The 13065-nt window shown below is 43.8% G+C and overlaps 1 protein-coding gene across 10 annotated transcripts in view; it reads right to left on the bottom strand.

Annotated features, from left to right (window-relative positions):
• Nucleotides 1-13065, bottom strand: part of DLGAP1 (DLG associated protein 1) — a 972556-nt gene that overhangs the window by 296002 nt on the left and 663489 nt on the right. The gene's annotated exons all lie outside the window — the stretch shown is intronic.

Genomic DNA, 13065 nt, shown 5'->3' with positions numbered 1-13065 from the left:
CTGTGTTGGCTGAACTGCTGGAATAATCTACTGGGGCTTGTGCATGTACCTCCCAGATTCTGTTGGTCCTGCCTGACCCCTCAGCCTTGGACGCTGGCCCTGCTTCCTGGACAGAACAGCCTCAGGATGGCTCATGCTGCTGCCATCTGTGAAGCCTGGCCACTGTGCTTCTTCCTCCACCTGCGGCACTGCTGGTGTCTCGACCTCCCTCAGGGATGGGGACCAGGCTTTGCCCAACCCCATTGAGCCGCTGGGCCTGTGGAGGCTTTTTCACTAGGAGTCTCAAGGCCCTCAGTAAGTATCACAGCTCAGAATTGCGGCGCTGTTAATATCCCATGGAATACGACTCGACCAATGGAAGGCAGGAGACCAGGAGGAATTAGCAGATGAATTGCTTGCCCTCTCTCTCTGAGATGGACTCTTTCAGCACACCATGGTTCCATATGGCCTCTCCGGAGTCGTCCATGTGATCCAATGGCCAGCTCTGTTTTCTTCCACAGCCCACGTCTGATCCATGAACACACCCTGCCAGCCCTGCCCTCAGGATGGGCACATACCTGTCCACTGCCCCATCCTGTTCTCACTCTCGCGGTCCCGGAGGGCTGTGTGGCTTTCCCTGACTTCCATCCTTGCCCCCCTCCAATTTCTTCTCGATAGAGCAGCCAGATTTATTCCTTTAAAGTGCTGTTCCTCCACTCAAGGCTGTCAGAGTCCCCGTGTCACTCAGAGTACAACCCGAAGTATTGACTTCCATTCTTCCCCCTTCCAATTTCTTCTTGATAGAGCAGCCAGATTTATTCCTTTAAAGTGCTGTTCCTCCACTCAAGGCTGTCAGAGTCCCCGTGTCACTCAGAGTACAACCCGAAGTATTGACTTCCATTCTTCCCCCTTCCAATTTCTTCTTGATAGAGCAGCCAGATTTATTCCTTTAAAGTGCTGTTCCTCCACTCAAGGCTGTCAGAGTCCCCGTGTCACTCAGAGTACAACCCGAAGTATTGACTTCCATTCTTCCCCCTTACAATTTCTTCTTGATAGAGCAGCCAGATTTATTCCCTTAAAGTGCTGCTCCTCCACCCAAGGCTGTTAGAGTCCCGTGTCACTTAGAGTACAACTCGAAGTGCTCCCCGTGGCCCATGCTGTCTGGCTCCCTTCCCTCCTGCCTCCTTGAGCCTAGCTCTCTCCTCACACTCTCTGCTGTGGCTGCCCCTGCTGTCTTGCGTGGCCTCCTGCACACCAGGCATACCTCCAGGACCTGCTGCTTTCTGTCTCACTCACTTTCCCCTTGCACAGCTTCACGCCCCACTCTGCGACCCCCTGACACTATCCCCTTGTGAGTGTGGCCTTTCGTAATCACTTTCTCTGAACAGCACCTCCTCCTGCTTAACTTTTTCCTTCTTAGCTGTTATCCTAGTCTTCCCTGCTCCTTATGTCACTTATCTGTCTTGCTGGTTTTTGTCTTCCCTACTAGGATGCAAGCTCTGTGAGGGCAGGGGCTACTGCCTGTTTTGTTCACTGTGGTATTCCCAGTGTCCAGCACAGTGCCTGGTACACAGCAAGGTTAAGTACCAGCTGAACAAATGAACCCATGAACGAACGAGGACACCACATATACTTAACTGCTTCATTCCTAACTTTGCACGTCTCCTCCCTTCTCCTTTGTCAAGAAGGGCCTGGCTGGCTAGGTCCCAGTTGTCTCTTAGTTCCACCTGCCCTCAGACTCTCTTGTTTGGCTGCACAACTTCCTTTAACCCTTCTCTAACTGTGGCAGCATGGAAGGTGACAGCTTGGAGGTCAGTGATGAGGCAGGAAACTTGTTAGCTAGGACAGAACATATACAGAAGAGACTCAGTGCAGCTGACAGCGTGCATTATTGTGATACATGTTCAAAGCCCATCTCAATTATAGGCATGGATTCATTTTTTTTTCTGACTTCAAAACTCTCCGTGTCAAAAATCTTGCTCTTACTATCTTGTTGAACTTGACTACAGCAATGGGGAATGGCACCTGGAAAGGGTCCTATGAAGAACCCACCCAGGATGCTGTTAGTCAGCACTGACCGTGGAGCTGAAGGTGGAGGGTTCCTCTATGTGTAAAGAGAGCCTCTCACACTTGGGGCTTTTGTGTGGGACAGGAAATGCTGACATAAAACAATGGGGTTGAGTCATTCATGTGGGACCACACGTAGCCACAAAGGTGTGACTTGGCCCACTGCCCCCCTAGAGGGCAGATTGCAGAAGTTGGCAGAAATGTCACCTAATTATCAAAGTGGCTGTGTGGCTGGGAGTTACTGCCCAATCTATTCAGCAGCGGAGGAAGCTCTGCCAATTCTCAGCACATAGGATCTGGCTAATCTGATAACATATGGAGGAGAAAAAGTGCGTCACTGGTTTCCTCTCGCACCACGCCTGACTTCTGCAAAGCGGCTTCTCTCCCACTTATCTCCCACTGCGAAGCCTTAGGCATTCATTCCTGTGTGATGGAGTCAGCATCCTGAAGAATATGGAATATCTTAGAGATGCAAACGATCCAATGAAAACTTATTTATTGGTCAGGGAGAACGTAACTGAAGCCAATTTCCCTTGTGAGTTACTCACTTACTTCCAAATTGGCATGAGTGTAAGACTCCGTGGACATATATAACTCATTCTAGCCAGGATCCCGAGGATCACAGAGACACCCACTGAGTGTCCTAAGTGACAGGGGAGATGGATGTCATGAAAAGCCAGGAAGAAACCCCCAAATTCCTTGAAACAGACACAGATTTTATTGGAAACTAAGCTAAACACTTATTTAAAAATATATTTTCTCCCTTGTCCTCATCTGTTTTCTTTTTTCCTTTTCTTTTTTTTTTTTTTTTTTTGAGACGGAGTCTGTCTCTGTTGCCAGGCTGGAGTGCAGTGGCATGATCTTGGCTCACTGCAACCTCCGCCCCCCGGGTTCAAGCGATTCTCCTGCCTCAGCCTCCTGAGTAGCTGGGACTACAGGCACCCACCACCACACCCGGCTAATTTTTGTATTTTTAGTAGAGATAGGGTTTCACCACGTTGGCCAGGATGGTCTCGATCTCTTGACCTCATGATCTGCCCACCTTGGCCTCCCGAAGTGCTGGGATTACAGGCATGAGCCACCACGCCTGGCCTGTTTTCTATTTTTAAATTTACTTGTATTATTTATTTGTTTGTTTATTTTTAGAGATGAGGGTCTCACTGTGTTGTCCAGGCCAGACTCCCAACTCCTGGGCTCATGCGATCCTCCCACCTCAGCCTCCCAGGTAGCTAGACTGGGAGATAGATAGATAGGCACATCACCTATTTTCTTAGGGTTCCAGGGCTTGTTGAATACAAATTATCCAAATAAAACACAAAGGTTATCCTTGTATATACCAACAAAAACCCACAAAAAAATTTGTTATCCTTGTATTGTACGATCTCGTTGGACATCTGGAAGTGCTGGGAGGAATGAGCAGGTGGAATGAGCAGAGCTGCAGGACTGGGCCAGTCTTAAAGGCAGGCGGGCTATCTGATGGTCAAAGGGCTAATACGATTAAGGAGTTAAGGACCAACATCGCCCACTGGGTTATTACCAATTAGCAGCCAGGTTTCCCCAGCAGCCCCAAGCAAACATTATCACCAGCATTGATTACTGATATCACCCTTCTGTATCTCTGTTCTGGGTTCTAATGCAGACATAGAGAGAGAGAAATTAATTTGTGATTAAGACAGGCAAAGCACTCAGAACTGTAGACTCAAGATTGTCCTGGGAAATCTTCCATAGTGAAGATTTGGAGGGAAAAACTCTTCTCTTCTCATTTCTCACTGGCATTTAATACTATGGAAAACATTCTGGTTGTGGAGTGGGAAGTCCTGGGCTACACTTTGGTTCTGCCCATGACCTGTCATTAATGCAACAGATTCTCCTGTATACAAAGGGGCTGTTTAATGATCAAATGAGATACAAATGACAAACTTTTACAATTGTAAAAACTACATGAAAACTTAATGATTTCAGACTGTAAACTAGTTCAACCCTTGTGGAAGTCAGTGTGGCGATTCCTCAGGGATCTAGAACTAGAAATACCATTTGACCCAGCCATCCCATTACTGGGTATATACCCAAAGGACTATAAATCATGCTGCTATAAAGACACATGCACATGTATGTTTATTGTGGCACTACTCACAATAGCAAAGACTTGGAACCAACCCAAATGTCCAACAATGATAGACTGGATTAAGAAAATGTGGCACATATACACCATGGAATACTATGCAGCCATAAAAAATGATGAGTTCATGTCCTTTGTAGGGACATGGATGAAATTGGAAATCATCATTCTCAGTAAACTATCGCAAGGACAAAAAACCAAACACCGCATGTTCTCACTCATAGATGGGAATTGAACAATGAGAACACATGGACACAGGAAGGGGAACATCACACTCTGGGGACTGTTGTGGGTCGGGGGAGGAGGGAGGGATAGCATTAGGAGATATACCTGATGCTAAATGACGAGTTAATGGGTGTGGCACACCAGCATGGCACATGTATACATATGTAACTAACCTGCACATTGTGCACATGTACCCTAAAACTTAAAGTATAATAATAATTAAAAAAAAAAAGAAAAGTTTTAAATTATTAGTCAATTGGGTTTTAGTTTAGATTGTGTGGTCTGGCTCCAGCCAATGGAGACAGGACACAATAGCAAGGACAAACTGCATACGAGATAAAAATTACTTCCCTCCTTTGTTCAGATGTGCTCTCGCCATTGTTCCATCTGTGATGAACACCCTTTCTGCAGAAAGTAAAGATTGCCTTGCTGAGAGAATTAAAAAAAAAAAAAAGAAAACTTAATGATTTCATGAGTACTGCATATGAAAAATGTTTCTAATAATTGTAACACTCCATTGGTAGGATTCAGGTAGTGTGTTCTCTTAAGAGGCCCTAAAGAGAGGGAACATGCGCTGAGTGACAGCCCATCAAAGAGCTCCTGGGAGGAAGCAGACACATAAGGTGAGCTCGATCCATAAATACGCTCTAGACCTGTCAGTAACGGCTGCTCAGCCACTGAGCTAAGAGCTGAAGTCAGCACGACATGGAAACTGTTGGATCCTCACCATGCTATCAAAGCAAATTCTAGCAGCAGGCACATTGCTGGTAAAAATAATGCTCAGAATTCATATTTTAATAACTTAAAATGCATTTACTCATAGTTTCTTCTTCATGGCTGAGGTGCATCACTACCCTTCCATGAGCTATTATACTCAAAGATAGAAAATAGTATCAGATGCTATGGACTGAATTGTTTTCCTCCCAATTCATATGTTGAGGCCCTAATGCCCAATGTGATGGTATCTGGAGATGGGGCCTTTGGGAGGCAATTAGGTTTAGATGTGATCACAAGGGTGAGACTTTCATGATGGGAATAGTGTCCTTATAAGAAGAGACACTGGAGGCCAGGCACGGTGGCTCACGCCTGTAATCCCAGCATATGGGGAGGCTGAGGCAGGTGGATCACGAGGTCAGGAGATCGAGACCATCCTGGCTAACATGGTGAAACCCTGTCTCTTCTAAAATACAAAAAATTAGCTGGGCGTGGTGGTACACACCTGTAGTTCCAGCTACTCAGGAGGCAGGGGAATCACTTTAACTCGGGAGGCAGAGGTTGCAGTGAGCCGGGATCGCGCCACTGCACTCCAGCCTGGCAACAGAGCAAGACTCCGTCTCAGAAAAAAAAAAAAAAAAAGAAGAACACTCAAGAGCTCTCTCTCTGTCTGCCACGTCAAGACAGTGAGGAGGTAGCCCTATCTGCTAGCCAGGAAAAGGGCCCTCAGAAGAACCTGACCACATCGGCACCCTCATCTCAGACTTCCAGCCTCTAGAAAATAAACTTTTGTTAAGTCACCTAGTCTATGGTATTTTGTTATAGCAGCCCGAGAAAACTACCAGATATAGGTCAAAGGATGAAAAATATGAATAATAAGAGAAGAAAGAAAGCTTTGTACTGTTAAAGGCCGGTGAGCATGAAAACAGAACCTTCTCAACAGTTTTAAAGCGGGAGGGAGGGGTCAGGTGGGTCACTACACACAGTGTTGGAAGAGTGTGTTTTGCCCAAATTGATCAAATGAGACAAGGACTCAGTGTATCATAAGGTACTAGGAAAAACAATCTGGGATACTGTAAGCCCTGCTTCCCCAGTGATATGGTTTGGCTGTGTCCCCACCCAAATCTCATCTTGAATAGTAGCTCCCATAATTCCCACGTGTTGAGGGAGAGACCTGGTAGAAGATAATTGAATCATGAGGGCAGTCTCCCCCATACTGTTCTTGTCATTGTGAATAAGTCTCAAGAGATCTGATGGTTTTATAAGGGGAAACCCCTATCGCTTGGCTCTCATTGCCGCTCTTGCCTTCTGGCATGATTATGAGGCCCCCGCAGCCACATGGAACTGTTAGTCCATTAAAACTCTTTTTCTTTATAAATTACCCAGTCTTGGGTGTGTCTTTATTAGCAGCATGAAAATGGACTAATATCCCCAGTCATTGAATTCCTGTAAACACAGGCAAAGACACTAGTTTAGAATAGGTAAAACACTTAGTGTAGCCAAACCCGAGGTTAATCATTCAACTTGTCAGTGAAACGCTTCCAACAGAGGAGAGGAGTCAGTGAGAGATGAATAAAGGACAGAGACACAAAAGCAGCCACACAGATCCATAGTCAGAGGACAAAGCTGGGGGCAGCTTGGTGGAGCAGGTTGCTTCATGGTCAGCCAGTGAGCTCTTTGGGGTCAGTGAGGGAAGGAAGTACCTTCCTTTTAGGGACAGGGACAGGGACAGAGATAGACCTACAGGGATCAAAGGCTACAGGCAGCTACAATGTAGAAAAAAAACACAGTCCAGGGCTGACCCTGGGGGATTGACTTGGAGAGGAAAGTAGGATTCCAGTTCCCTGAGGAAGAGCCTCATGGGACGTGGCACATGGAGGGTGGTTGAGTACCCCGGTCTCTGAGTGTATCTGTTTCTATGGTCTTATCGTTGTCTTTTCCCTCTAAGGTTGTTTATTTATTTACTTATGTATTTTTGAGTAACATTCGTAGCTTGCACACAGGAGATGCTAAGTATATGCTTACTGTATAGGGCATTCCAGGTGAGGTGCTTAACATAAGTTGGCTCAGTTAATTCTCACAATATTTATTTAATAATAGATAATTAGAACCATTTTTAATTTAAAAATTTTAACATTCTGATCTCACTTAATGGCCTCAATAGACTTGTTTTTTCTTTCTTTTTTTTTTGAGATGGAGTCTTGCTTTGTTGCCCAGGCTGGAGTGCAGTGGTGCAATCTCGGCTCACTGCAAACTCCACCTCCCAGGTTCAAGCGATTCTCCTGCCTCAGCCTCCCCAGTAGTTGGGATTACAGGCACCTGCTACCACACCTGGCTAATTTTTGTATTTTTAGTAGAGACGGGGGGGTTTTCACCAACTTGGCCAGGCTGGTCTTGAACTCCTGACCTCGTGATCCACCAGCCTTGGCTTCCTAAAGAGATTACAGGCGTGAGCCACTGTGTCCGGCAATAGACCCATTTTTAAAATGAAAAACAAAAAGCCACAACCAGAGAAGTCACTCACATAAGGCTGCAAATTTGTAAAGTCCAGATTTGTACACAGTTCTGCCTTCTCTTATTATTTCAGGCTGCCTCTAAGTCAGCAGGACTGGGACCCTACAGGCATGGGTGCTGCCAGAAAGGGAGAGGAAAGAAGAGGAGAGTGGCTAAGGCATGCTGTCCCTTCTGCGGGGGTTTCTTCACAGCATTCCTCTCATTTCTGAAATTATTCCATTTCCAGTGGTATCGAGGGTGACCAGCAGACCCTGTTGTACCATGTCACTTAAAAAACATAGTGCCTTTTTTTTTTTAAATGCAGGAAACACAAAACCATTGTTAATATTTTAAAATTATCATTTGAATTTTATATTGTTACCTCCAGGGCACAGTGAATGATCATGGAAGCTAGACAGAGGCTTGCCAAGCTGTTTCCCTGAAATACTCAGCTCAGCTACTTAAAGTGTAGGTGGTTGCTATGGGCAACCACTTAAATAAACTCAGGGCAAGTGTGGGGAGTGAGGGCTGTGGAGTGCAGGCAGTTAATGGATTTACCTAATTCAAAACAAAACAAAACACCTAGAAATTTTTCCCCAAGGATCATTCCTCTCTCCTGCTAATACTCCTCTACGTGAGATGATTGTTTTCTTTAAGACAGCCAAGGAAAGAGAAAAGAGAATGAGGATCTTAACCTATTATCTGAATAGTGAAGTCCATCTCAAAATATTCAAAAAGGAAGAGAAGCTGGAAAATTCTAACTGTTGATGAACTATTACCACTGCTTTAAGTTAAAAAAAAATCCACCTATTTTTAAAATGGCCCCTGGATTGTTCTTCCCGTAGTAGATTGCTTATACTCAACCCCGAGTGGCATAGTCTCAGAACCCAGTCTTCCTAGCAGGGAATTGGAACAGCAGGTTTTATGATTATACTTTCCTATTTTGGTGGGTGGGAACATATTTTACTTTATATCCTGCTTTTTGCTTCATTTTCATTTTCTTTAAATGATTAAGTGCTTTGAGATGCCAAGCCTTCATGTTTATTGAAGTTACTATTACACTTTTAGCTAATTCCTGCACTCTTGCCCAAGCCTGTACTCCCATGACCATGCTGATATGTTGTGAATATCTCTTTTTGTTATAACTAGGCCTTTTTGTCTTCCATTCCTTTGCAAAACGAATATTACCCATTCAACTAGGGAAGTGGTTGTATAAATTATAGTACAGGCATATAATGGAATACTTTGCCATTGTTGAAAAGAGTGTGGTTAACCCACAAACATTTATATAAAACAATGGTTAAGACCTAATTTCAAGTGAAAAGAGCAAATTGTAGAACAGTATGTATAAAGAAAGTTTAGACATGGGTATATATAATATATGCCTAGAACATTTCTGAAAAGATTCATAGGAAACAGAATTCTTACCTCTATGGAGGGATAAAAAAGGAATGAAGAGGGGAGGGGGACTTTAACACATTATTAAAATATTTCTTGGTGATGTTAAAATTTTTATGAGTATTATATTTTGTAATAATAAAAAGGGAAATCTTCCCATTATTTCTAAATAAAAAAGAGACATATGTGGGTATGGTGTATATTGGGGAATGGCGTATCACTACAGCAAGCAAGACAAAATAATAGCAGCAGCAACAAGGAGATCTGACCTGTTGTATTAGGCTGTTTTTGGGTCACTAGAAAGAAATACTTGAAGCTGGGTAATTTATAAAGAAAAGGGTTTTAATGGGCTCATGATTCTACAGGGTTTATAGGAAGCATGGTGCTGGTGGCTGCTTCTGGTGAGTCTTCAGGAAGCTTACAATCACGGCTGAAGGTGACAGGGTGTCAGCATGTCACATGGTGAGAGCAAGAGAGCAAGAGGGTGGGGAGGTGCCACACTCGAACAACCAGATCTTGCGTGAACTCAAAGTGAGAACTCAGTCGTGTTGATGAGGACGGCACCAAGCCATTCGTTAGGGATCCACCCCCAAGACCCAAATACCTTCCACCAGGCCCCACCTCCAACACTGGGGATTACATTTCAACATGGGATTTGGAGGGGACGAACACCCAAACTATACCACTTGTCCTCTGTTGGCTTTTGATTTTTGGTGTCCTTATTTATCTGTGTAACTTTGTATATCAGCCCTTTCTGGTACCATCCTAATCTCTGCTTCTACCATTCTTTACCTGCAGCAGTACAACTTTCTCTTGTCTCTTACTTGATTTCAAACTGTCTCCAATTTGTCTCTCTCTATCTCATCTTGAGGCAGGCTAGTACAGTGGTTAATGACATGGGCCCTGAATTCAAATCTTGACTGTGACACTTCTAGCTCTGTGACCTTGGAAAGTCAATTAAATTTGTGTGCCCCAGTTTCCTCCTTGTATAACTTAGTTAATAATAATAATTCTTGTCTTATAGGTACTATTAGTTATTATGTGAATTGTGTCTGGCACAGAGGAAGTGCTTCTAAGTGTTAGTCATTACTATTCTTCAAGGTGATTTTTTAGGGGGTTAAAATTAGATATATTCCAACAACAAGAAAAACAAATAAAGAAGCCAAAAGAAAAAAGTAAGAGAAAAGCACAAGAAATGCAGCAAAAACCACCCAGAAAGCCTCTTCACGAGAAGAATGACTGCTGAGATATTAGAAGATATCCTTCCATACATATATACTCATGTAAATAATGTAGAATATACTTTCATCTAAATGAGAAAAAAAATCTCTCCTGTAATTGGCTTTTTGACTCCATGCCACGCAAGCCATCTGTTTTTGTTTTTGTTGTTGTTTGTTTGTTTGTTTTTTTGAGACGGAGTCTTGCTCTGTCGCCCAGGCTGGAGTGCAGTGGCATGATCTCCTCTCACTGTAACCTCTGCCTCCTAGGTTCAAGTGATTCTTCTGCCTCAGCCTCCCAAGTAGCTGGGACTACAGGTGTGTGCCACCACGCCTGGCTAATTTTTGTATTTTTAGTAGAGACGGGGTTTCACCATATTGTCCAGGCTGGTCTTGAACTCCTGACCTTGTGATCAGCCCACCTCGGCCTCCCAAAGTGTTGGGATTACAGGCATGAGCCACCGTCCCCGGCCACGCAGGCCATCTTTCTAAAACAACACGTACATCACTTCATTATCTGACTCGGCTATCAGTGGTTTCCTACTGCTCACTTTATTAAAACAAAATGAATTCTCTGGATATTTAAGGATCTTACTTAGAAAAGTCCTCACTTTCTATCCAAAGATGGCTTCCCATTTTTAAACACTCTTCTAATACATCAGTCAGCTTAATTTCTTTATACTCAGGCAAAATTCCTCCTCCATAGTCTGTTGCCTCTCAGTGATTATTCAGATTCCAAATCTAATCCTTTCTCTTTCATGAAGTCATCCCTTCTTCTTTTCAATTCCTATTAATTTTTCTTTTTTTTGAACAAATATAGCACTTTTAGTTAGAGGTAACATACATAATGTAATTTCAAAAGTTACAAATAATGATACAAAATTGTTTTCATTGCTCTTGGCGGCACTGAATCATATATGTGCAGTGGAGACACAGCCTTATAGCTCTCTTGTCTCCCTCAGGGCAGTTAGCAGCTTGAAAACTTTGATTCCTCTGGAAAGAAGTCTTGGTTGAGAGTGAGATGACTTGGGTCCTAAACCTTGCTGAAGAGCTTAAGTGAGGCACCTATTTCCTTGGGGCCTCCATATCCTCATTTGTAATATAAAAGAGTTGGAATCATCTTTGAGGTTCCTTTTAGTTTTGCTTCTAAGACTTTTTATTTATTCTATATCTGAAGAAAGGCTACCTAAAAATAATGCTGTTGATAAAGTGGTAAATGTTTAGAAACTGACTTTTTGGGAGGAAGAAGCTCTGCCTTGTAGAGCGTGTCGATTTCCATGGTGTAAATATTTCCATCATGGCCAATATCAGGCTCCCAGGATGACAAAACTGAATATGGAGTTGGGAAGAGATGTCCACCATTGGCTCTCATTGGACAACTGGACCCCCCTAGCATTGTGGAGTGGCTCCTTTCAACGAAGAAATGCAGCCTCAGGCTAGATGAGCACAGCCAGCTAGCTTCATCTCTAGCTTCTCTCACTCTAAAACTCCAACACAATCTTTCTTCACTGAGTGGAGAAGGCGACGACAATGGAAAGTGCTCCCAGCTCGGCTTTTCAAACACAGGCTCTGAAGGCACAAACCCCAGGAGCAGGCCAGTCTTCTCAGGCACTTGTACCCACAGCAGTGTCCATCTCTCTTGGAATCTGGCACAGGAATGATGCTACCGAGGTGGTGGCAATTTTATATGCAGTTGGTAATTTGGATCTGTTCCGAGAGCTCTCAGCTCTGCTTTTTCTGGGAAAGAGGTGTGGTCCAAAGAACTAAAAGAAGGTTCTGAGCTGTAAGTCAAGAACAATGTACAGATGGTGGAAACAGTCTCCAGACTGTTTAGGGAAAAGTCCTCAGAGTTTCATGAGTCAGTGGGAGGAAAGAAGTTGGAGAGAAAGTAGAAGGCTGGAGCTGAAGACCCAGGCTCTGCCTCGTGAGGCTCACAACCATGAGAAAGCCTTGGTCTATCATTAAAGTGTTGGTTAAAAATCAACTCGAAATTCCTTCTGACACCGTTGGGAGGATCTTATCATAGGTACTAAAAACATTTGATGACTGTTATTTATACTTATTTATGTTAAACAATAGGAAGAAAATTAAAATATTACTAGCTATCAGGATAGATGATATTTTCTCTTCATTGGTTTATGTGGGTTCATATATACATATATATATATATATATATATATATATATATATATATATAATTTTTTTTTGAGACAATCTGGCTCTGTCGGCCAGGCTAGGATACAGTGGCAAGATCTTGGTTCACTGCAATCTCTGCCTCCCGAGTTCAAGTGACTCGGCCTCCTGAGTAGCTGGGATCACAGGCGCACGCCACCACACCCAGCTAATTTTTGTATTTTTAGTAGAAATGGGGTTTTGCCATATTGGTCAGGCTGGTCTTGAACTCCTGGCCTCAAGTGATCTGCCTGCCCTGGCCTCCCAAAGTGCTGGGATTACAGGCGTGGGCCACCAAGCCCAGCCACAGATAATTTTTAAAGAATGTTGCAGTAGTTAATGCGATCATTGAAGAACACCCTTCCCAACTTCAAAAGGACTAGTTAATGCTGGTGCTCCCTGACCCCTCATAGAACTAGAAGGAATTGGGATTCCCCAGATGAACTGAAGGAAATATGCTAATATTCAAAGTGGATAACAATACTAGGGATGGCTGCGTGGATATTTTTAACATGCTAATGTGTACCTGCCAGACTGAGCTCCCAGCCTCCAGGTGGGCTGGCAACGAAAAGTAGGGTTGAGAAGGAACAGGGAGCTTTTCAGAGAACCACAGATTCAGAAGCAGAGGGAGGGGGAAGAATTGAAGAGAACACAGACGCAGTCAAAGGATGCTGGGCAGAT

This window comes from Pongo abelii, chromosome 17, assembly GCF_028885655.2.
Source record: "Pongo abelii isolate AG06213 chromosome 17, NHGRI_mPonAbe1-v2.0_pri, whole genome shotgun sequence".
Lineage (NCBI taxonomy): Eukaryota > Metazoa > Chordata > Mammalia > Primates > Hominidae > Pongo > Pongo abelii.
Note: the sequence above shows the minus strand (reverse complement) of the source record. Positions and strands in the feature narration are given on the sequence as shown.